The sequence below is a fragment of the Bufo bufo genome, chromosome 3, assembly GCF_905171765.1.
Source record: "Bufo bufo chromosome 3, aBufBuf1.1, whole genome shotgun sequence".
In the NCBI taxonomy this organism is placed as follows: Eukaryota; Metazoa; Chordata; class Amphibia; order Anura; family Bufonidae; genus Bufo; species Bufo bufo.
In genome coordinates, this window is record NC_053391.1 from 198521484 (window position 1) to 198543622 (window position 22139).

Consider the following 22139-nt stretch of genomic DNA (forward strand, 5'->3'; position numbering starts at 1 on the left):
GTATTTCCGTTCTGCAAAAAAATAGAACATGTCCTATTATTGTCCGCATTGTGGACAAGGATAGGACTGTTCTATTAGGGGCCAGCTATTCCATTCCCCAAAATAAGGAATGCACACGGATGTCATTCGTATTTTTTGCGGATCCTTTTTTGCGGACTGCAAAATACATATGTGTATACATGTGTTCGAGGGCCTAATAGTAATAGTAACCCAGAATATAGCTAATGCACATAAATAAGTATAGCAAAGAAATTATATATTAACAGAAAAGTATCAAGCAGTAAGCATTCCAACCAGTAAGTAATCCTGCAACAAGATCACCAGTCCACTCTAGTGTTGATCGTGAATATTCTAATCGCTAATTTTTATTGAGAATATTGGCACTTTGAGAATTCACGAAAATCTAGCATATAGTGCTATATATTTGTAATTGCAAATCTTCTAGTTTTTTTTTTTTTTTATCAGTAACCTCCCTTCTTGCTTGTGGGCTAATGAGAAAGCTGCAATATATTTGTCAGAGCTTAGCAACATCCCTAGCAACCAATAGGAAAGTTGTCTACCCCTTACTATATAAGAACCGCCCCAGCAGCAGTCTGAGAGAGAGAGCAGTGACATTGCTGTGTTCTGTGCTTTTATCTGGATCCTATTCCTTAACCAACTACATTAGATAGTTAGCTCATATATATAATACAGATAGTTAGTGGGAGATAGTCAGTATAGGTTTGATAGTGATATAGTGTAGCTGATAGGTTCCAGTTCAGGGTGTTAGGTAGTGTGATAGGAATTACAGTTTCTCTGCTGTCCATACATACATGCTACAGGCATAGTGCTGTGATGTCACAACTTTGACGGACCGCCAATTTATGCTTCCTAGTGCTCACCAAGTACTTCCAAGCACTTCACCGGACACCATCAGCACTTCCGACCCCACAAACTTCCGCAGCTTGGTTGGGATCTCGTCGTCTTCCACCCTGGGCCCAAAACCAGGATCCAGCTTCCAGTGGGTAGAACCGTGCTGTAATCCCAGGGGAGTATAATATCAATAGCAATCCCCAGAGTAAATATAGCTGTTCCTCCACACATTAGATGACACTCTATGTTGAGGGTAAAACAGGAACTGACTATATTGAAGACCAACTCAGTATATATACAGTTCAAGAAGTCTAACAACATAAATCAATCAACCATGAACAGCATGCAAACAGACATATTCCCCCCTCCCTAATGAATGAATAGGGAGAGAGGAGACACATGTTATAGGATTATCTCCTGAGTGTATCAAAGGGTGATCTACTCATCTACACCAGAGTCGGCTACTCCTAGAGTCAGCTATCTTAATCCCATCACTAACACAATCAGTGGGAGACTCAGTGCAGAGTTAACCCTTTTTGTATTGCTGGATTCACACCCTGCACCTTTAGTGGTCAATAGGAAATATGTGGCATATAAACTCCACACATAAATCAGGGTTCATAGTTCCTTGTAACCCCAAAAGGTCTGAGGGGGCCTCCATAGTTCTGGGTCCATAGTCCGTAGGAAGGAGGCTAGCCCTCAGGCCTCTCCAGCAGCCCCAGCGACGATTCAGTCCGTCACAACAACAATACTTGTGCACCGATCAGTAATATCTACTCAGAACTAATAAAATGCGAAGTTGCATGTACTGCAAAAAAAAAATATGCGCATCATTAGTGCTGATTTGCGCAATTGCGAAAATAATGACTGGAGATCATGAATTCTAGAATTCACGTATTTATTGCGAATATAATGAGAAAAATTTGCTAAATATCGCGAAAACAAACATTGCCAATGCTGCTCATCACTAGTCCACTCCCCAGGGGTGTCTCCTGTCTGCTACAGCTGGTAGCAGTTCAAGGATGGAACTAAGCAGTGAGCAGGATAGAGAAATTAGAAAAATTATAGGCAGAAGGAGGCACTACATGCTATGCTAAACTTTTAATTACATGCAATTACAAAGGCGTACAGTTGCTGGTTTGAATACTGTAGAATATTTTTTAATGGGACAACCTCTTTAAACTGTTATCCATATTTGTGAATTTATTTGGCCCTACACTCCAGACTACTGGCTTCGAAAAGTTGCAGAAAAAAAGGCTTTACAACTTGTAGTGTTACTTTTTTTTAGATTAACACTACTCACTCCAGTTTTTAAAATTGGGAATAAAAGTGGGCGTTGTTACCTTGCTTAATTACTTTTACTCAATACTTATCACTCAGACTTTTTTTTAAAGTTGCAAAAAAAGTCTGACCATACTTATAGGTCCTCTTTCACCATGATCAACCCAGTATGCCTAGTAGGGTTGATCATAGTGATTAAATAAGTCCAGTATATCTACAATGGGTATTACTGATGCTGAGAAATTCTTATTTTTAGTTATATGCAAATAAGCTGCTAGAAGCACTGAGGGGCTGACCTAGCCCCTGGAAACACTGCCTTACCTTTGCTTGTGCCTGTTACCACTATCTCTCCCAGTGAGATTGAGAGGGCTAGACATACTCACTGCCCATAAATCTCACACATGCAGAAAGTGTAAAGGAGATCATGCCTAGCCCTCACATGTCACAGCCCTATAAAAGCCTCATCCTGTGCGGTTGCCGCCATTTCATTGTGAACTGAGCATAGGGAGAGAAGTGGCAAGTGCTAGGGACAAAAGAAAGCTTTTAATAGTAGAATTTTGGCTAGGGAAAGTGCAGGGACAGTGTAGGGAGATCGTAGGGAGAGTTTTTAGACACTATAGGGAGACCATAGAGAGAGCATAGGGAGACTGAAGGGACAGTGCAGGCTTAGTAAAATCAACCTGTGCATCTTCTTAAACTGCTGTACCATTCATTCTTAATCTGTTCTGTTGTACATGGACTCATCAGACTCATTTTTAACAGGCGGTCTAATATATAGGTGTGTTTATCTAGTTCACCTGCTCCACCATTTATACTTTATCTGTTCTGTTATACAGTCGTGGCCAAAAGTTTTGAGAATGACACAAATATTAGTTTTCACAAAGTTTGCTGCTAAACTGCTTTTAGATCTTTGTTTCAGTTGTTTCTGTGATGTAGTGAAATATAATTACACGCACTTCATACGTTTCAAAGGCTTTTATCGACAATTATATGACATTTATGCAAAGAGTCAGTATTTGCAGTGTTGGCCCTTCTTTTTCAGGACCTCTGCAATTCGACTGGGCATGCTCTCAATCAACTTCTGGGCCAATTCCGAACTGATAGCAGCCCATTCTTTCATAATCACTTCTTGGAGTTTGTCAGAATTAGTGGGATTTTGTTTGTCCACCCCCCTCTTGAGGATTGACCACAAGTTCTCAATGGGATTAAGATCTGGGGAGTTTCCAGGCCATGGACCCAAAATGTCAACGTTTTGGTCCCCGAGCCACTTAGTTATCACTTTTGCCTTATGGCACGGTGCTCCATCGTGCTGGAAAATGCATTGTTCTTCACCAAACTGTTGTTGGATTGTTGGAAGAAGTTGCTGTTGGAGGGTGTTTTGGTACCACTCTTTATTTATGGCTGTGTTTTTGGACAAAATTGTGAGTGAGCCCACTCCCTTGGATGAGAAGCAACCCCACACATGAATGGTCTCATTAATGGGCTTTACTGTTGGCATGACACAGGACTGATGGTAGCGCTCACCTTTTCTTCTCCGGACAAGCCTTTTTTCAGATGTCCCAAACAATCGGAAAGAGGCTTCATCTGAGAATATGACATTGCCCCAGTCCTCAGCAGTCCATTCACCATACTTTCTGTAGAAGATCAATCTGTCCCTGATGTTTTTTTTTGAGAGAAGTGGCTTCCTTGCTGGCCTTCTTGACACCAGGCCATCTTCCAAAAGTCTTCGCCTCACTGTGCGTGCAGATGCGCTCACACCTGCCTGCTGCCATTCCTGAGCAAGCTCTGCACTGGTGGCACTCCGATCCCGCAGCTGAATCCTCTTTAGGAGACGATCCTGGCGCTTGCTGGACTTTCTTGGACGCCCTGAAGCCTTCTTAACAAGAATTGAACCTCTTTCCTTGAAGTTCTTGATGATCCTATAAATTGTTGATTGAGGTGCAAACTTAATAGCCACAATATCCTTGCCTGTGAAGCAATTTTTATGCAACACAATGATGGCTGCACGCGTTTCTTTGCAGGTCACTATGGTTAACAATGGAAGAACAATGATTTCAAGCATCACCCTCCTTTTAACATGTCAAGTCTGCCATTTTAACCCAATCAGCCTGACATAATGATCTCCAGCCTTGTGCTCGTCAACATTCTCACCTGAGTTAACAAGACGATTACTGAAATGATCTCAGCAGGTCCTTTAATGACAGCAATAAAATGCAGTGGAAAGTTTTTTTTGGGATTAAGTTAATTTTCATGGCAAAGAAGGACTATGCAATTCATCTGATCACTCTTCATAACATTCTGGAGTATATGCAAATTGCTATTATAAAAACTTAAGCAGCAACTTTTCCAATTTCCAATATTTATGTAATTCTCAAAACTTTTGGCCACGACTGTACATGCACTTACTGTGCATCAGATTTAGTCTCAACAGACAGTCTAATATACAGGCATATTTATCTAGTTCACCTGCTGAGCCATTCATACTTAATCTGTTTTGTCATATGTAGACTTACTGTGCATCAGACTCATTTTTGTAGCTTTTTTATGACATATTCCATTTATTACAAAAACATTTACATTTAAATAGGCTCAATGATAGAAAATGCGAAAAAGCACCTTGGTGCCAAGAATTACTAACTAATTGCTATATAATTACCAGTTGCTCTCTTGTCATCCTTCATTCTGACATAAATGTGAACTTTTTAATTGCAGGGCATTTAATTATCTTGTACAATCACAGAAAATAATGCACTATAATAATAGATGCAAGCATAACATATGGACTAAGCCCTCACTCTATTGATAACATCTGAGACACTTGGTCAATACATTTTGATCAAAACACATTTAAGCCCACCTACCAAGCGACAAGGTGGTCTCAGTTCAGGCGGGTCCTACGCTAAACCTGCCTATGCCGTTATGCATTTATGTTCCGGAGCGCAGACCCCGCACATATAGTGTGTTGCTCCTAGTTACCTCCATGTGCAGCAGCAACCGGTGGGAGGAGGAGCACACACCTATATGTACCATCTTCATTAAGGTCACCTATTAGATAGGTGGGGCAAAAGTGCACATGAATACTAATCCCAAAATAGGAGCGTATTCACAAATGAAGGTGCCACTCCTTCAAGACAAGTTAAACAAATCACAGGGAAAAAAATACAGAAACATCCTGCACGATATGATAATGAATGTTGCGGATGTACATGACTACATTTATACAATCACAGAAAATAATGCACTATAATAGTAGATGCAAGCATAACATTATGGACTAAGCCCTCACTCTATTGTTAAATCTGAGACACTTGGTCAATACATTTTGATCAAAACACATCTAAGCCCACCTACCAAGCGACAAGGTGGTCTCAGTTCAGGCAGGTCCTACGCTATACCTGCCTATGTTATTAGACATTTATGTTCAGGAGCGCAGACCCCGCACATATAGTGTGTTGCTCCTAGTTACCTCTATCTGCAACAGCAACCGGTGGGAGGAGGAGCACACAATATATATATATATAACATCCAAATGTATTGACCAAGTGTCTCAGATTGTATCAATAGAGTGAGGGCTTAGTCCATCTGCTATGCTTGCATCTATTATTATAGTGCATAATTTTCTGTGATTGTATAAATGTAGCCATGTACATCCGCAACATTCATTTTCATATTGTGCAGCATGTTTTATTTATTTTTTCCCCGTGATTTGTTTAACTTGTCTTGAAGGAGTGGCACCTTCATTTGTGAATACGCTCCTATTTTGGGATTAGTATTCATGTGCACTTTTGCCCCACCTATCTAATAGGCGACCTTAAAGAAGGTGGTACATATACACTCACCTAAAGTATTATTAGGAACACCTGTTCTATTTCTCATTAATGCAATTATCTAGTCAACCAATCACATAGCAGTTGCTTCAATGCATTTAGGGGTGTGGTCCTGGTCAAGACAATCTCCTGAACTCCAAACTGAATGTCAGAATGGGAAAGAAAGGTTATTTAAGCAATTTTGAGCGTGGCATGGTTGTTGGTGCCAGACGGGCCGGTCTGAGTATTTCACAATCTGCTCAGTTACTGGGATTTTCACGCACAACCATTTCTAGGGTTTACAAAGAATGGTGTAAAAAGGGAAAAACATCCAGTATGCGGCAGTCCTGTGGGCAAAAATGCCTTGTGGATGCTAGAGGTCAGAGGAGAATGGGCCGACTGATTCAAGCTGATAGAAGAGCAACGTTGACTGAAATAACCACTCGTTACAACCGAGATATGCAGCAAAGCATTTGTGAAGCCACAACACGCACAACCTTGAGGCGGATGGGCTACAACAGCAGAAGACCCCACCGGGTACCACTCATCTCCACTACAAATAGGAAAAATAGGCTACAATTTGCACAAGCTCACCAAAATTGGACTGTTGAAGACTGGAAAAATGTTGCCTGGTCTGATGAGTCTCGATTTCTGTTGAGATATTCAAATGGTAGAGTCCGAATTTGGTGTAAACAGAATGAGAACATGTATCCATCCTCTGATGGCTACTTCCAGCAGGATAATGCCCCATGTCACAAAGCTCAAATCATTTCAAATTGGTTTCTTGAACATGACAATGAGTTCACTGTACTAAAATGGCCCCCACAGTCACCGGATCTCAACCCAATAGAGCATCTTTGGGATGTGGTGGAACGGGAGCTTCGTGCCCTGGATGTGCATCCCTCAAATCTCCATCAACTGCAAGATGCTATCCTATCATATGGGCCAACATTTCTAAAGAATGCTATTAGCACCTTGTTGAATCAATGCCACGTAGAATTAAGGCAGTTCTGAAGGCAAAAGGGGGTCCAACACCGTATTAGTATGGTGTTCCTAATAATTCTTTAGGTGAGTGTAGGTGTGTGTGCTCCTCCTCCCACCAGTTGCTGTTGCACATGGAGGTAACTAGGAGCAACACACTATATGTGCAGGGTCTGCGCTCCTGAACATAAATGCATAACGGCATAGGCAGGCTTAGCGTAGGACCCGCCTGAACTGAGACAACCTGGTCGCTTGGTAGGTGGGCTTAGATGTGTTTTGATCAAAATGTATTGACCAAGTATCTCAGATTTTATCAATAGAGTGAGGGCTTAGTCCATATGTTATGCTTGCATCTATTATTATAGTGCATTATTTTCTGTGATTGTATAAATGTAGCCATGTACATCCGCAACATTCATTATTAGAGTTGAGCGAACACCTGGATGTTCGGGTTCGAGAAGTTCGGCCGAACTTCCCGGAAATGTTCGGGTTCGGGATCCGAACCCGACCCGAACTTCGTCCCGAACCCGAACCCCATTAAAGTCAATGGGGACCCGAACTTTTGGGCACTAAAAAGGCTGTAAAACAGCCCAGGAAAGAGCTAGAGGGCTGCAAAAGGCAGCAGCATGTAGGTAAATCCCCTGCAAACAAATGTGGATAGGGAAATAAATTAAAATAAAAAAAAATAAAAAAAAATGACCCAATATCAATTGGACAGAGGTCCCATAGCAGAGAATCTGGCTTCACGTCAGCAGAGAATCAGTCTCTTCATGCCATAGCAAAGAATCTGGCTTCATGTCAGCACAGAATCAGTCTCTTCATGCCATATCAGAGAATCTGGCTTCATGTCAGCACAGAATCAGTCTTCATGTCATAGCAGAGAATCAGGCTTCACGTCACCCACCACTGGAACAGGCCACTGTCACACATTTAGGCCCCGGCACCCAGACAGAAGACAGAGGTCCTGTAACAGAGAATCTGGCCTTATGTCAGCACAGAATCTGTCTTCATGTCATAGCAGAGAATCAGGCATCACGTCACCCACCACTGGAACAGGCCACTGTCACACATTTAGGCCCAGGCACCCAGGCAGAGGAGAGAGGTCCTGTAACAGAGAATCTGGCCTTATGTCAGCGCAGAATCAGTCTTCATGTCATAGCAGAGAATCAGGCTTCACGTCACCCACCACTGGAACAGGCCACTGTCACACATTTAGGCCTAGGCACCCAGGCAGAGGAGAGAGGTCCCGTAACAGAGAATCTGGCCTTAAGTCAGCGCAGAATCAGTCTTCATGTCATAGCAGAGAATCAGGCTTCACGTCACCCACCACTGGAACAGGCCACTGTCACACATTTAGGCCCAGGCACCCAGGCAGAGGAGGGAGGTCTTGTAACAGAGAATCTGGCCTTATGTCAGCACAGAATCTGTCTTCATGTCATAGCAGAGAATCAGGCATCACGTCACCCACCACTGGAACAGGCCACTGTCACGCATTTAGGGCCCGGCACCCAGACAGAGGAGAGAGGTCCTGTAACAGAGAATCTGGCCTTATGTCAGCACAGAATCTGTCTTCATGTCATAGCAGAGAATCAGGCATCACGTCACCCACCACTGGAACAGGCCACTGTCACACATTTCGGCCCAGGCACCCAGGCAGAGGAGAGAGGTCCCGTAACAGAGAATCTGGCCTTATGTCAGCGCAGAATCAGTCTTCATGTCATAGCAGAGAATCAGGCTTCACGTCACCCACCACTGGAACAGGCCACTGTCACACATTTAGGCCCCGGCACCCAGACAGAGGAGAGGTTCATTCAACTTTGGGTTGCCCCGCAATATAATGGTAAAATGAAATTAAAAATAGTATTGAATGAGGAAGTGCCCTGGAGTAGAATAATATATTGTTAAGGGGAGGTAGTTAATATCTAATCTGCACAAGGGATGGACAGGTCCTGTGGGATCCATGCCTGGTTCATTTTTATGAACGTCAGCTTGTCCACATTGGCTGTAGACAGGCGGCTGCGTTTGTCTGTAATGACGCCCCCTGCCGTGCTGAATACACGTTCAGACAAAACGCTGGCCGCCGGGCAGGCCAGCACCTCCAAGGCATAAAAGGCTAGCTCTGGCCACGTGGACAATTTGGAGACCCAGAAGTTGAATGGGGCCGAACCATCAGTCAGTACGTGGAGGGGTGTGCACAGGTACTGTTCCACCATGTTAGTGAAATGTTGCCTCCTGCTAACACGTTCCGTATCAGGTGGTGGTGCACTTAGCTGTGGCGTGTTGACAAAACTTTTCCACATCTCTGCCATGCTAACCCTGCCCTCAGAGGAGCTGGGCGTGACACAGATGCGTTGGCGACCTCTTGCTCCTCCTCTGCCTTCGCCTTGGGCTTCCACTGGTTCCCCTGTGACATTTGGGAATGCTCTCAGTAGCGCGTCTACCAATGTGCGCTTGTACTCGCGCATCTTCCTATCACGCTCCAGTGTAGGAAGTAAGGTGGGCACATTGTCTTTGTACCGGGGATCCAGCAGGGTGGCAACCCAGTAGTCCGCACACGTTAAAATGTGGGCAACTCTGCTGTCGTTGCGCAGGCACTGCAGCATGTAGTCGCTCATGTGTGCCAGGCTGCCCAGAGTTAAGGACAAGCTGTCCTCTGTAGGAGGCGTATCGTCATCGTCCTGTGTTTCCCCCCAGCCACGCACCAGTGATGGGCCCGAGCTGCTTTGGGTGCCACCCTGCTGTGAACATGCTTCAACCTCATCCTCCTCCATCTCCTCCTCATCCTCGTCCTCCTCGTCCTCCAGTAGTGGGCCTTGTCTGGCCACATTTGTACCTGGCCTCTGGTGTTGCAAAAAACCTCCCTCTGAGTCACTTCGAAGAGACTGGCCTGAAAGTGCTAAAAATGACCCCTCTTCCTCCTCTTCCTCCTGAGCCACCTCCTCTTCCATCATCGCCCTAAGTGTTTTCTCAAGAAGACATAGAAGTGGTATTGTAACGCTGATAACGGCGTCATCGCCACTGGCCATGTTGGTGGAGTACTCGAAACAGCGCAACAGGGCACACAGGTCTCGCATGGAGGCCCAGTCATTGGTGGTGAAGTGTGTCTGATCCACAGTGCGACTGACCCGTGCGTGCTGCAGCTGAAACTCCACTATGGCCTGCTGCTGCTCGCACAGTCTGTCCAGCATATGCAAGGTGGAGTTCCACCTGGTGGGTACGTCGCATATGAGGCGGTGAGCGGGAAGTCGGAAGTTATGCTGTAGCGCAGACAGGCGAGCAGCGGCAGGGTGTGATCGCCGGAAGCGCGAACAGACGGCCCGCACTTTATGCAGCAGCTCTGACATGTCGGGGTAGTTGCGAATGAACTTCTGCACCACCAAATTAAGCACATGTGCCAGGCAAGGGATGTGCGTCAAACCGGCTAGTCCCAGAGCTGCAACGAGATTTCGCCCATTATCGCACACCACCAGGCCGGGCTTGAGGCTCACCGGCAGCAACCACTCGTCGGTCTGTTGTTCTATACCCCGACACAACTCCTGTGCGGTGTGGGGCCTGTCCCCCAACATATGAGTTTCAGAATGGCCTGCTGATGTTTACCCCGGGCTGTGCTGAAGTTGGTGGTGAAGGTGTGTGGCTGACTGGATGAGCAGGTGGAAGAAGAGGAGGAGGAATCTGAGTAGGAGGAGGAGGAGACAGGAGGCAAAGAATGTTGCCCTGCGATCCTTGGCGGCGGAAGGACGTGCGCCAAACAGCTCTCCGCCTGGGGCCCAGCCGCCACTACATTTACCCAGTGTGCAGTTAGGGAGATATAGCGTCCCTGGCCGTGTTTACTGGTCCACGTATCTGTGGTTAGGTGGACCTTGCCACAGATGGCGTTGCGCAGTGCACACTTGATATTATCGGACACTTGTTTGTGCAGGGAAGGCACGGCTCTCTTGGAGAAGTAGTGGCGGCTGGGAACAACATACTGTGAGACAGCAAGTGACATGAGCTGTTTGAAGCTGTGTGTGTCCACCAGCCTAAATGACAGCATTTCATAGGCCAGTAGTTTAGAAATGCTGGCATTGAGGGCCAGGGATCGAGAATGGCTAGGTGGGAATTTACGCTTTCTCTCAAATGTTTGTGAGATGGAGAGCTGAACGCTGCCGTGTGACATGGTTGAGATGCTTGGTGACGCAGGTGGTGGTGTTGGTGGTACATCCCATGTTTGCTGGGCGGCAGGTGCCAACGTTCCTCCAGAGGCAGAGGAAGAGGCCGAGGCGGCGGCAGCAGCAGCAGAAGAGGCCGAGGCGGCGCAGCAGCAGAAGAGGCCGAGGCGGCAGCAGCAGAAGAGGCAGCAGGCGGAGCCTGAGTGACTTCCTTGTTTTTAAGGTGTTTACTCCACTGCAGTTCATGCTTTGCATGCAGGTGCCTGGTCATGCGGGTTGTGCTAAGGTTCAGAACGTTAATGCCTCGCTTCAGGCTCTGATGGCACAGCGTGCAAACCACTCAGGTCTTGTCGTCAGCACATTGTTTGAAGAAGTGCCATGCCAGGGAACTCCTTGAAGCTGCCTTTGGGGTGCTCAGTCCCAGATGGCGGCGTTCAGTAGCAGGCGGAGTCTCTTGGCGGCGGGTGTTCTGATTTTGCCCACTGCTCCCTCTTTTGCTACGCTGTTGGCTCGGTCTCACCACTGCCTCTTCCTCCGAACTGTGAAAGTCAGTGGCACGACCTTCATTCCATGTGGGGTCTAGAACCTCATCGTCCCCTGCATCGTCTTCCACCCAGTCTTGACCCCTGACCTCCTGTTCAGTCTGCACACTGCAGAAAGATGCAGCAGTTGGCACCTGTGTTTCGTCATCATCAGAGACGTGCTGAGGTGGTATTCCCATGTCCTCATCATCAGGAAACATAAGTGGTTGTGAAGAGCTAGGTGGATGCCCTTGGGAAACCCTGACAGCAGAGTCTTCAAACAGTATAAGAGACTGCTGCATAACTTGAGGCTCAGACAGTTTCCCTGATATGCATGGGGGTGATGTGACAGACTGATGGGCTTGGTTTTCATGCGCCATCTGTGCGCTTTCTGCAGAAGACTGGGTGGGAGATAATGTGAACGTGCTGGATGCACTGTCGGCCACCCAACTGACTAATGCCTGTACCTGCTCAGGCCTTACCATCCTTAGAACGGCATTGGGCCCCACCAAATATCCCTGTAAATTCTGGCGGCTACTGGGACCTGAGGTAGTTGGTACACAAGGACGTGTGGCTGTGGCAGAACGGCCACGTCCTCTCCCAGCACCAGAGGGTCCACTAACTCCACCACGACCATGTCCACGTCCGCGTCCACGTCCCTTATTAGATGTTTTCCTCATTGTTCCCGTTCACCACATTTTTGAGAATGGCAAATTTGGGAATAGTTTTTCAACCCAGAAAAAAAAGTGTGCTTTTACGGTCGCTACAAATAACTTGACCAGCTGAAACAGTACAGATTTGCTTGAATAAATATGTGAGACCTGTTTTTTTTTGCACTGTGTGACAGGTTAAGGTTTAATCTCAGAACCAGACTTCTATCTGCACGGTAGCGTGTGTCTTAGGTTTTTCTGAATGACACTATCAGTACCTTCAATGTAAGATATCCTTTTTGGGATAGATTTCAAGTAGGCCTCAAATACCAGAAACTAGTTATTTTGAGAATGGCAAATTTGGGAATAGTTTTTCAACCCAGAAAAAAAAGTGTGCTTTTACGGTCGCTACAAATAACTTGACCAGCTAAAACAGTACAGATTTGCTTGAATAGAAATGTGAGACCTGTTTTTTTTTGCACTGTGTGACAGGTTAAGGTTTAATCTCAGAATCAGACTTCTATCTGCACGGTAGCGTGTGTCTTAGGTTTTTCTGAATGACACTATCAGTACCTTCAATGTAAGATATCTTTTTTGGGATAGATTTCAAGTAGGCCTCAAATACCAGAAACTAGTTATTTTGAGAATGGCAAATTTGGGAATAGTTTTTCAACCCAGAAAAAAAAGTGTGCTTTTACGGTCGCTACAAATAACTTGACCAGCTAAAACAGTACAGATTTGCTTGAATAAATATGTGAGACCTGTTTTTTTTTGCACTGTGTGACAGCTTAAGGTTTAATCTCAGAATCAGACTTCTATCTGCACGGTAGCGTGTGTCTTAGGTTTTTCTGAATGACACTATCAGTACCTTCAATGTAAGATATCCTTTTTGGGATAGATTTCAAGTAGGCCTCAAATAACAGAAACTAGTTATTTGGAGAATGGCAAATTTGGGAATAGTTTTTCAACCCAGAAAAAAAAGTGTGCTTTTACGGTCACTACAAATAACTTGAGCAGCTAAAACAGTACAGATTTGCTTGAATAGAAATGTGAGACCTGTTTTTTTTTGCACTGTGTGACATGTTAAGGTTTAATCTCAGAATCAGACTTCTATCTGCACGGTAGCGTGTGTCTTAGGTTTTTCTGAATGACACTATCAGTACCTTCAATGTAAGATATCCTTTTTGGGATAGATTTCAAGTAGGCCTCAAATACCAGAAACTAGTTATTTTGAGAATGGCAAATTTGGGAATAGTTTTTCAACCCAGAAAAAAAAGTGTGCTTTTACGGTCGCTACAAATAACTTGACCAGCTAAAACAGTACAGATTTGCTTGAATAGAAATGTGAGACCTGTTTTTTTTTGCACTGTGTGACAGGTTAAGGTTTAATCTCAGAATCAGACTTCTATCTGCACGGTAGCGTGTGTCTTAGGTTTTTCTGAATGACACTATCAGTACCTTCAATGTAAGATATCTTTTTTGGGATAGATTTCAAGTAGGCCTCAAATACCAGAAACTAGTTATTTTGAGAATGGCAAATTTGGGAATAGTTTTTCAACCCAGAAAAAAAAGTGTGCTTTTACGGTCGCTACAAATAACTTGACCAGCTAAAACAGTACAGATTTGCTTGAATAAATATGTGAGACCTGTTTTTTTTTGCACTGTGTGACAGCTTAAGGTTTAATCTCAGAATCAGACTTCTATCTGCACGGTAGCGTGTGTCTTAGGTTTTTCTGAATGACACTATCAGTACCTTCAATGTAAGATATCCTTTTTGGGATAGATTTCAAGTAGGCCTCAAATAACAGAAACTAGTTATTTGGAGAATGGCAAATTTGGGAATAGTTTTTCAACCCAGAAAAAAAAGTGTGCTTTTACGGTCACTACAAATAACTTGAGCAGCTAAAACAGTACAGATTTGCTTGAATAGAAATGTGAGACCTGTTTTTTTTTGCACTGTGTGACATGTTAAGGTTTAATCTCAGAATCAGACTTCTATCTGCACGGTAGCGTGTGTCTTAGGTTTTTCTGAATGACACTATCAGTACCTTCAATGTAAGATATCCTTTTTGGGATAGATTTCAAGTAGGCCTCAAATACCAGAAACTAGTTATTTTTTGAATGGCAAATTTGGGAATAGTTTTTCAAACCAGAAAAAAAAATGTGCTTTTACGGTTACTACAAATAACTTGACCAGCTAAAACAGTACAGATTTGCTTGAATAAATATGTGAGACCTGTTTTTTTTTGCACTGTGTGACAGGTTAAGGTTTAATCTCAGAATCAGACTTCTATCTGCACGGTAGCGTGTGTCTTAGGTTTTTCTGAATGACACTATCAGTACCTTCAATGTAAGATATCCTTTTTGGGATAGATTTCAAGTAGGCCTCAAATACCAGAACCTAGTTATTTGGAGAATGGCAAATTTGGGAATAGTTTTTCAACCCAGAAAAAAATGTGTGCTTTTACGGTCACTACAAATAACTTGACCAGCTAAAACAGTACAGATTTGGTTGAATTGAAATGTCAGGTCTATTTTTTAGGCGCTGGGTGACAGGCTCAACTTGCCCCTGATGTAGTATATGGCCAAAAAATAACCACACTGTTGATGGTTAAATGCACTTGGGTGACACAGGCTCAGCCTACACCAGATGTAGTATATGGCCAAAAAATAATCAGACTGTTGATGGTTAAATGCACTTGGGTGACACAGGCTCAGCCTCCAGCTGATGTAGTATATGGCCAAAAAATAACCAGACTGTTGATGGTTAAATGCACTTCGGTGACACAGGCTCAGCCTGCAGCTGATGTAGGATATAGCACAAAATAACCACACTATTGATGGTTAAATACACTTGGTGATAGCTTGTGCTGGCGCACCACAAGTCACAAAATGGCCGCCGATCACCCCAGAAAAAAAGTGATCTAAAAACGCTCTGGGCAACCTCAAAAAAGTGAGCAAGTCAATACTAGCACTTCAATGATCCACAGCTGCAGATCGATCACAGAATGAAGTCTTTTGGAGGAGTTAATCACTGCCTAATCTCGCCCTAACGTCGCAGCTGCAACCTCTCCCTATGCTTGAATCAGCAGAGTGACGTGCAGCGCAACGTGACCCAAGCTTATATAGAGGCTGGGTCACATGCTGCACTGGCCAATCACAGCCATGCCAATAGTTGGCAAGGCTGTGATGGCCTCTTGGGGCAAGTAGTATGACGCTTGTTGATTGGCTGCTTTGCAGCCTTTTAAAAAGCGCCAAGAAAGCGCCGAACCCGAACACGGACTTTTACGAAAATGTTCGGGTCCGTGTCACGGACACCCCAAAATTCGGTACGAACCCAAACTATACAGTTCGGGTTCGCTCATCCCTATTCATTATCATATCGTGCAGGATGTTTTTTTTTTTTTTCCGTGATTCATTTAATTATCTTGCCAGCTAGATTCCACAGAGTCACACATAAAACCACATAAAACCACTGTATAAAACACATATAATGTAGTACTGTACTCACACACAATATCCATTGAGTAATAAAGCCTGCTACTAAACTGAAAATAGCAAAATATACCCACACTTTTTGGGAGATTTACTAAGCTAATGTGCCAGAATTCACTTCTGATTCAATGGGGGAGGGCAAATGTATTACATTTCTATGCCAGTTTTCTTGTAGAAAAGTTGTAAATTTTGGTGTCCCATTTTGCACCAAAATTCTCCATTCAACTCTATGGGACTGCCATAGCTCAGTACCCATGCATGCATAGCTCAGGCAGCCCCTAGATCTGAATGTAGCGGCAGAACACATGTATTACAACCTCTTTATTTAAACTGGAAAGCTCGGAGTTGGCACAGTGCCATTTAGACACTTATGCCCTATCATGTGGATAGGGAATAAGTCATCTTAATGGGATAACCCCTTTAGGACTGGAGTATGAAACACCAGTCTTAATACATTTCCCCACTATCTGACATCTGGTATACCTGCCTTGCACTGCAATTCTAATGTGTATTACAGACATTTTTCCTCTTCATTAGGTAAAGGATCATGGATTATAGGGAAAGGGCTCAGAAAGAAAGGGCATTACTTTAATGAATCAAAATGAGGCACAAAGTAAGCCAATCCAATAGGTGGTGTAAAGTTAGACAAAAGTGTCTTAACTAGAGTTGAGCGAACCCGAACTGCAAAGTTCGGGTTCGTACTGAACTTTGTGAGTTTGGGTACCCGGACCCGGACTTTTTCACTGAAGTTTGGGTTCGGTGTTTGGGTGATTCATCCACTTGATCACGCAGCCGGTATCTTCTTTTCTTCAGGACCTGCAAAAGGACCTGCGGTGGCGTCACCGCTCTCACAACGTGGACGTATTTAGCATTCTGTTTTAAGAATGCAATTATTTTCCGTTATAACCATGTTATTACGGAAAATAATAAAGAGAAGTTCGGGTCCCCATTGACTTAAATGGGGTCCGGGTTCAGGGTGAAGTTCAGGTCAAGTTTGGGTACTCAACCCTAGTCTTAACATGTTCAGCAATATGGGCCAAGTTTGTCATACAGTGTAAGCAACTGTGGTAAATTTGGCAGATATTTAGACTTCCTGGTCTAAGTTTACACTTTCCAAGTTTACACTTTCTAAGGCTCCATTCACACATCCGCAATTTCGTTCTGCATTTTGCGGAACGGAATTGCGGATACATTCATTCCTATGGGGCAGCACGATGTGCTGCCTGGACACGGAATTGCGGATCCGCACTTCCGTGTCCGCATTTCCGTTCCGCAAAAAAATAGAACATGTCCTATTCTTGTCCGCAATTGCGGACAAGAACAAGCATATTCTATTAGTGCCGGCAATGTGCGGTCCGCAAAATGCGGAACGCACATTGCCGCTTTCCGTGTTTTGCGGATCCGCAGCTCCGTGTATCCGCAAAACACGTTGCGGACGTGTGAATGGAGCCTAAGTTACACTTTCTAAGTTAGAAATATGGTAGTAAATGTGCCCCGTAATTTGAATTATATACATCTTCAAAAGCAATAAGCGTTTTTTTTTTTTTTTTTTATGCAAATTGCTGTGAATCATGAATATTAAACAGACATTTTATATTTGCCAGTTAGCTTTGGGCTTCCTTCCAATTGCTAATAATTTAGATGCATTTGTGACTTTGCTGACACAGGATTCTGGGATTTTTTGTATACACAGCCAAAGTGCCAAATTAAAACATTGCACTTTTATATTTTGCTGGTCATAACCAGCAAGGCCATTATCACTCCACAAGCATATCAGTCCGAGCCTGGTATGTAAAGTTTTCTTCTGCATCCATTCTATTTTATTCAAAGTCCACACTGACATTAACTGTTATAAGAAGAGGTAACATTATGGGCTAGCAGGATTAGCCATACAGGCATAAAGTTTTCATAGAGGAGGAAGCTGTTAAAGATAAAGAGGTGAACAAAGAATGTGCCCTCTTGTGCTGCACAAGAATTGTGAAATCATTGAAATGGTTTGTGAGCTTGGGAAGACTTTTCACTTCAAACCAGTTGTAGACCTTTTACAAAGTGATATTACTGGCTAACTCAGTCTTGAAGACCCTGAATGTTACTCAGTCGTTTTGTAAAAGATTGTGCCCATTCACTACAGCTACACTCAGTGGCGTACATATAGGGGTCGCAGGGGTCGCACTTGCGACCGGGCCCGGCACCCCAGGGGGCCCGGCCGCTTGTGGACCCCTGGCCCCTGCAGCTGCGCGTGCGCTAAAGTAGTTCAGATGAGTCTTGACAGATCCAAATGAATCTCTCTCTTCTTGCGGTCAGCCGTCAGTGCTGGGCCTGGGCAGGAGCGAGCACGGCGTCGGCGTCAATCCTGCGAGACCTGTGAACTCCTGCGGCAGGTCTTGCGGGAACATGCGCGTGCGCACCTGAACTCACGCAGCAGGCGGGACCCGGACGGAGAGAGGCGAAGAGCGAGGACCGCCGAGGAGACAGTGTTCACTTCCCCTAGCAGCGCCGCAGCAGCCGGTAAGTAAGGAAAAGCCGCACTGACTTGACATGAGGAGGCACTTCATACTGGCAAATGAGGGGGAGGGGGTTGGCACTTCTTACTGGCAAATAGGGGGGGTTGGCACTTCTTACTGGCAAATGGGGGGGTTGGCAACTTGGCACTTACTGGCAAATGGGGGGGTTGGCACTTACTGGCAAATAGAGGGGGGTTGGCACTTCATACTGGCAGATGAGGGGGGTTTGGCACTTCTTACTGGCAAATGAGGGGGGTTGGCGCTTACTGGCAAATGATGGGGGGTTGGCACTTCATACTGGCAAATGATGGGGGGTTGGCACTTCATACTGGCAAATGAGGGGGGATTGGCACTTCATACTGGCAAATGAGGGGGGTTGGCACCTCATACTGGCAAATGAGGGGGGGTTGGCACTTGATACTGGCACATGGGGGGTTGGCACTTGATACTGGCACATGGGGGGTTTGGCACTTGATACTGGCACATGGGGGGTTTGGCACTTGATACTGGCACATGGGGGGTTTGGCACTTGATACTGGCACACGGGGGGTTTGGCATTTGATACTGGCACACGGGGGGGTTTGGCATTTGATACTGGCACACGGGGGGTTGGCACTTCTTACTGGCAAATAGGGGCGGTTGGCACTTGATACTGGCACATGGGGGGGGGGAGAGGCACTTGTTACTGGCACCTTATTGGGGACCACAGGGCACAGTATTGGGGTAGTAGGATGTTTTGTCCAGAAGAAGGTAGGATGATGGAAAAGTAGTAAACTAAGATTTTTTTTTTGGGTCAAACTGCAGAGATTAAAAACGGCGTAAAAATGGTGGTCTGGTCTGAAAGGAGAAGACGAGGACAGAGAACATCTACATCGAAGGAGACGTCACTGAATGTAAGAGGTACGGGCGCGATCTATGGGTGGGGCTGTGTGTGGGTGTGGTTTGATGGCGGGTGGGGACACGGGGGCCCCATAATCTCCTATTGTCCAGGAAAATTCCCCTCCTGACACCGGGGGGGGGGGGCCCCATGGATCAGTTTCGCACTGGGGCCCCATGGATTGTGTGTACGCCACTGGCTACACTGCAGGAAAAGGGATATGCAATCTCTAGATTTCTCAGTTGTCGTCCATGTGGATGCCACCAATGGCCCTCAATAAGCTCCTCTAGACAAGGGGTTAATAATCAGTTAAAAAAATTCTGCAGTTCTGAGAGGTGCAGAACTGAGATACAAGTGGCCAATCTGTCTCTGTCTCGCAATATTCTCTTAGACAGCAGCAAAGGCTTTCTGCTTTAAATGAACACAATACCTTTCATGTCTGGAAGATACAGTTAAAACCACACAGACCACTGTGTGGTCTGTAATTAAAGGAGTTTTCTAAGATATTTGTAACTGGTGACCTATTCTCTGTATAGATCATCTGTATTGGATTCATGGGGGTTCAACACCCGAGAACCCCACCAATCAGCTGTTTGAGAATGCACCTTGCAGCTTCCTTCTTGCACCTTTTTCTAGATTATGTGACCTTTATTCATTCATTAGACACAACTCAGCCCTATTGAAGTGACTGTGGATGAGCTGCGATACTAAACACAACCGCTGTACAATGTATCGCACAGTGCTTGAAGAGAAAAGGCAGCGCAACTACGAGCATACACTGCGTGCAGAATTATTAGGCAAATGAGTATTTTGACCACATCATCCTCTTTATGCATGTTGTCTTACTCCAAGCTGTATAGGCTCAAAAGCCTATTACCAATTAAGCATATTAGGTGATGTGCATCTCTGTAATGAGAAGGGGTGTGGTCTAATGACATCAACACCCTATATCAGGTGTGCATAATTATTAGGCAACTTCCTTTCCTTTGGCAAAATGGGTCAAAAGAAGGACTTGACAGGCTCAGAAAAGTCAAAAATAGTGAGATATCTTGCAGAGGGATGCAGCACTCTTAAAATTGCAAAGCTTCTGAAGCGTGATCATCGAACAATCAAGCGTTTCATTCAAAATAGTCAACAGGGTCGCAAGAAGCGTGTGGAAAAACCAAGGCGCAAAATAACTGCCCATGAACTGAGAAAAGTCAAGCGTGCAGCTGCCAAGATGCCACTTGCCACCAGTTTGGCCATATTTCAGAGCTGCAACATCACTGGAGTGCCCAAAAGCACAAGGTGTGCAATACTCAGAGACATGGCCAAGGTAAGAAAGGCTGAAAGACAACCACCACTGAACAAGACACACAAGCTGAAACGTCAAGACTGGGCCAAGAAATATCTCAAGACTGATTTTTCTAAGGTTTTATGGACTGATGAAATGAGAGTGAGTCTTGATGGGCCAGATGGATGGGCCCGTGGCTGGATTGGTAAAGGGCAGAGAGCTCCAGTCCGACTCAGACGCCAGCAAGGTGGAGGTGGAGTACTGGTTTGGGCTGGTATCATCAAAGATGAGCTTGTGGGGCCTTTTCGGGTTGAGGATGGAGTCAAGCTCAACTCCCAGTCCTACTGCCAGTTTCTGGAAGACACCTTCTTCAAGCAGTGGTACAGGAAGAAGTCTGCATCCTTCAAGAAAAACATGATTTTCATGCAGGACAATGCTCCATCACACGCGTCCAAGTACTCCACAGCGTGGCTGGCAAGAAATGGTATAAAAGAAGAAAATCTAATGACATGGCCTCCTTGTTCACCTGATCTGAACCCCATTGAGAACCTGTGGTCCATCATCAAATGTGAGATTTACAAGGAGGGAAAACAGTACACCTCTCTGAACAGTGTCTGGGAGGCTGTGGTTGCTGCTGCACGCAATGTTGATGGTGAACAGATCAAAACACTGACAGAATCCATGGATGGCAGGCTTTTTGAGTGTCCTTGCAAAGAAAGGTGGCTATATTGGTCACTGATTTGTTTTTGTTTTGTTTTTGAATGTCAGAAATGTATATTTGTGAATGTTGAGATGTTATATTGGTTTCACTGGTAAAAATAAATAATTGAAATGGGTATATATTTGTTTTTTGTTAAGTTGCCTAATAATTATGCACAGTAATAGTCACCTGCACACACAGATATCCCCCTAAAATAGCTAAAACTAAAAACAAACTAAAAACTACTTCCAAAAATATTCAGCTTTGATATTAATGAGTTTTTTGGGTTCATTGAGAACATGGTTGTTGTTCAATAATAAAATTAATCCTCAAAAATACAACTTGCCTAATAATTCTGCACTCCCTGTAGGTGCCTTCTCAAACAGCTGATCCGCGGGTGTCCCGGGTGTTGGACCCCCACTGATCAAATACTGATGACCAATCTAGAGGTTATGTCATCATTACAAATTCTCCAAAAACCCCTTTAATATCACTTGTCTATGGGCAAAGTAGCTGGTCTCTGTGATCTTGGTGCTTGAGTACCACTGGCATGTCAGTTAGCAGGTACACCTTACATGCAGAAATCGGGAACAGACCAAAAACCAAAGGTGCACTTTCACAAACTAATCAGAACTAGTGTTGGGTGAGCAAGCTATGCTCGGCACATTGCGGTGTTCTGTTCGAGCGCGATGCTCGAGTTTTCTCCCCGCATGTTTGCTGGCTGCTACACAGCCAATAAACGTGCAGGTAAGTACTGCCATTCACTGTAATGCCATAGCCATGTTGGCTACTGGCATTACAGTGATTGGCTGGCCAGAACGAGTCATCGGGTGCTATATAGCACCCGATGACAAGTGTTCGGCTCAGTCTTAGTCAGGGAGAGCTGTGATGAAGAAGGGACAGATAGTGTAAGGAGTGTAATAGTAATATTTTATTGAAAACTGGCAGCAATATAATTATTAGCGCAACCTGTGCTAAATTGCGTGGAATTGTTATAGAGACCCAAAAGTCCTTTTAAGGACTATTATTGTATCTGGCAGCAATATAATTA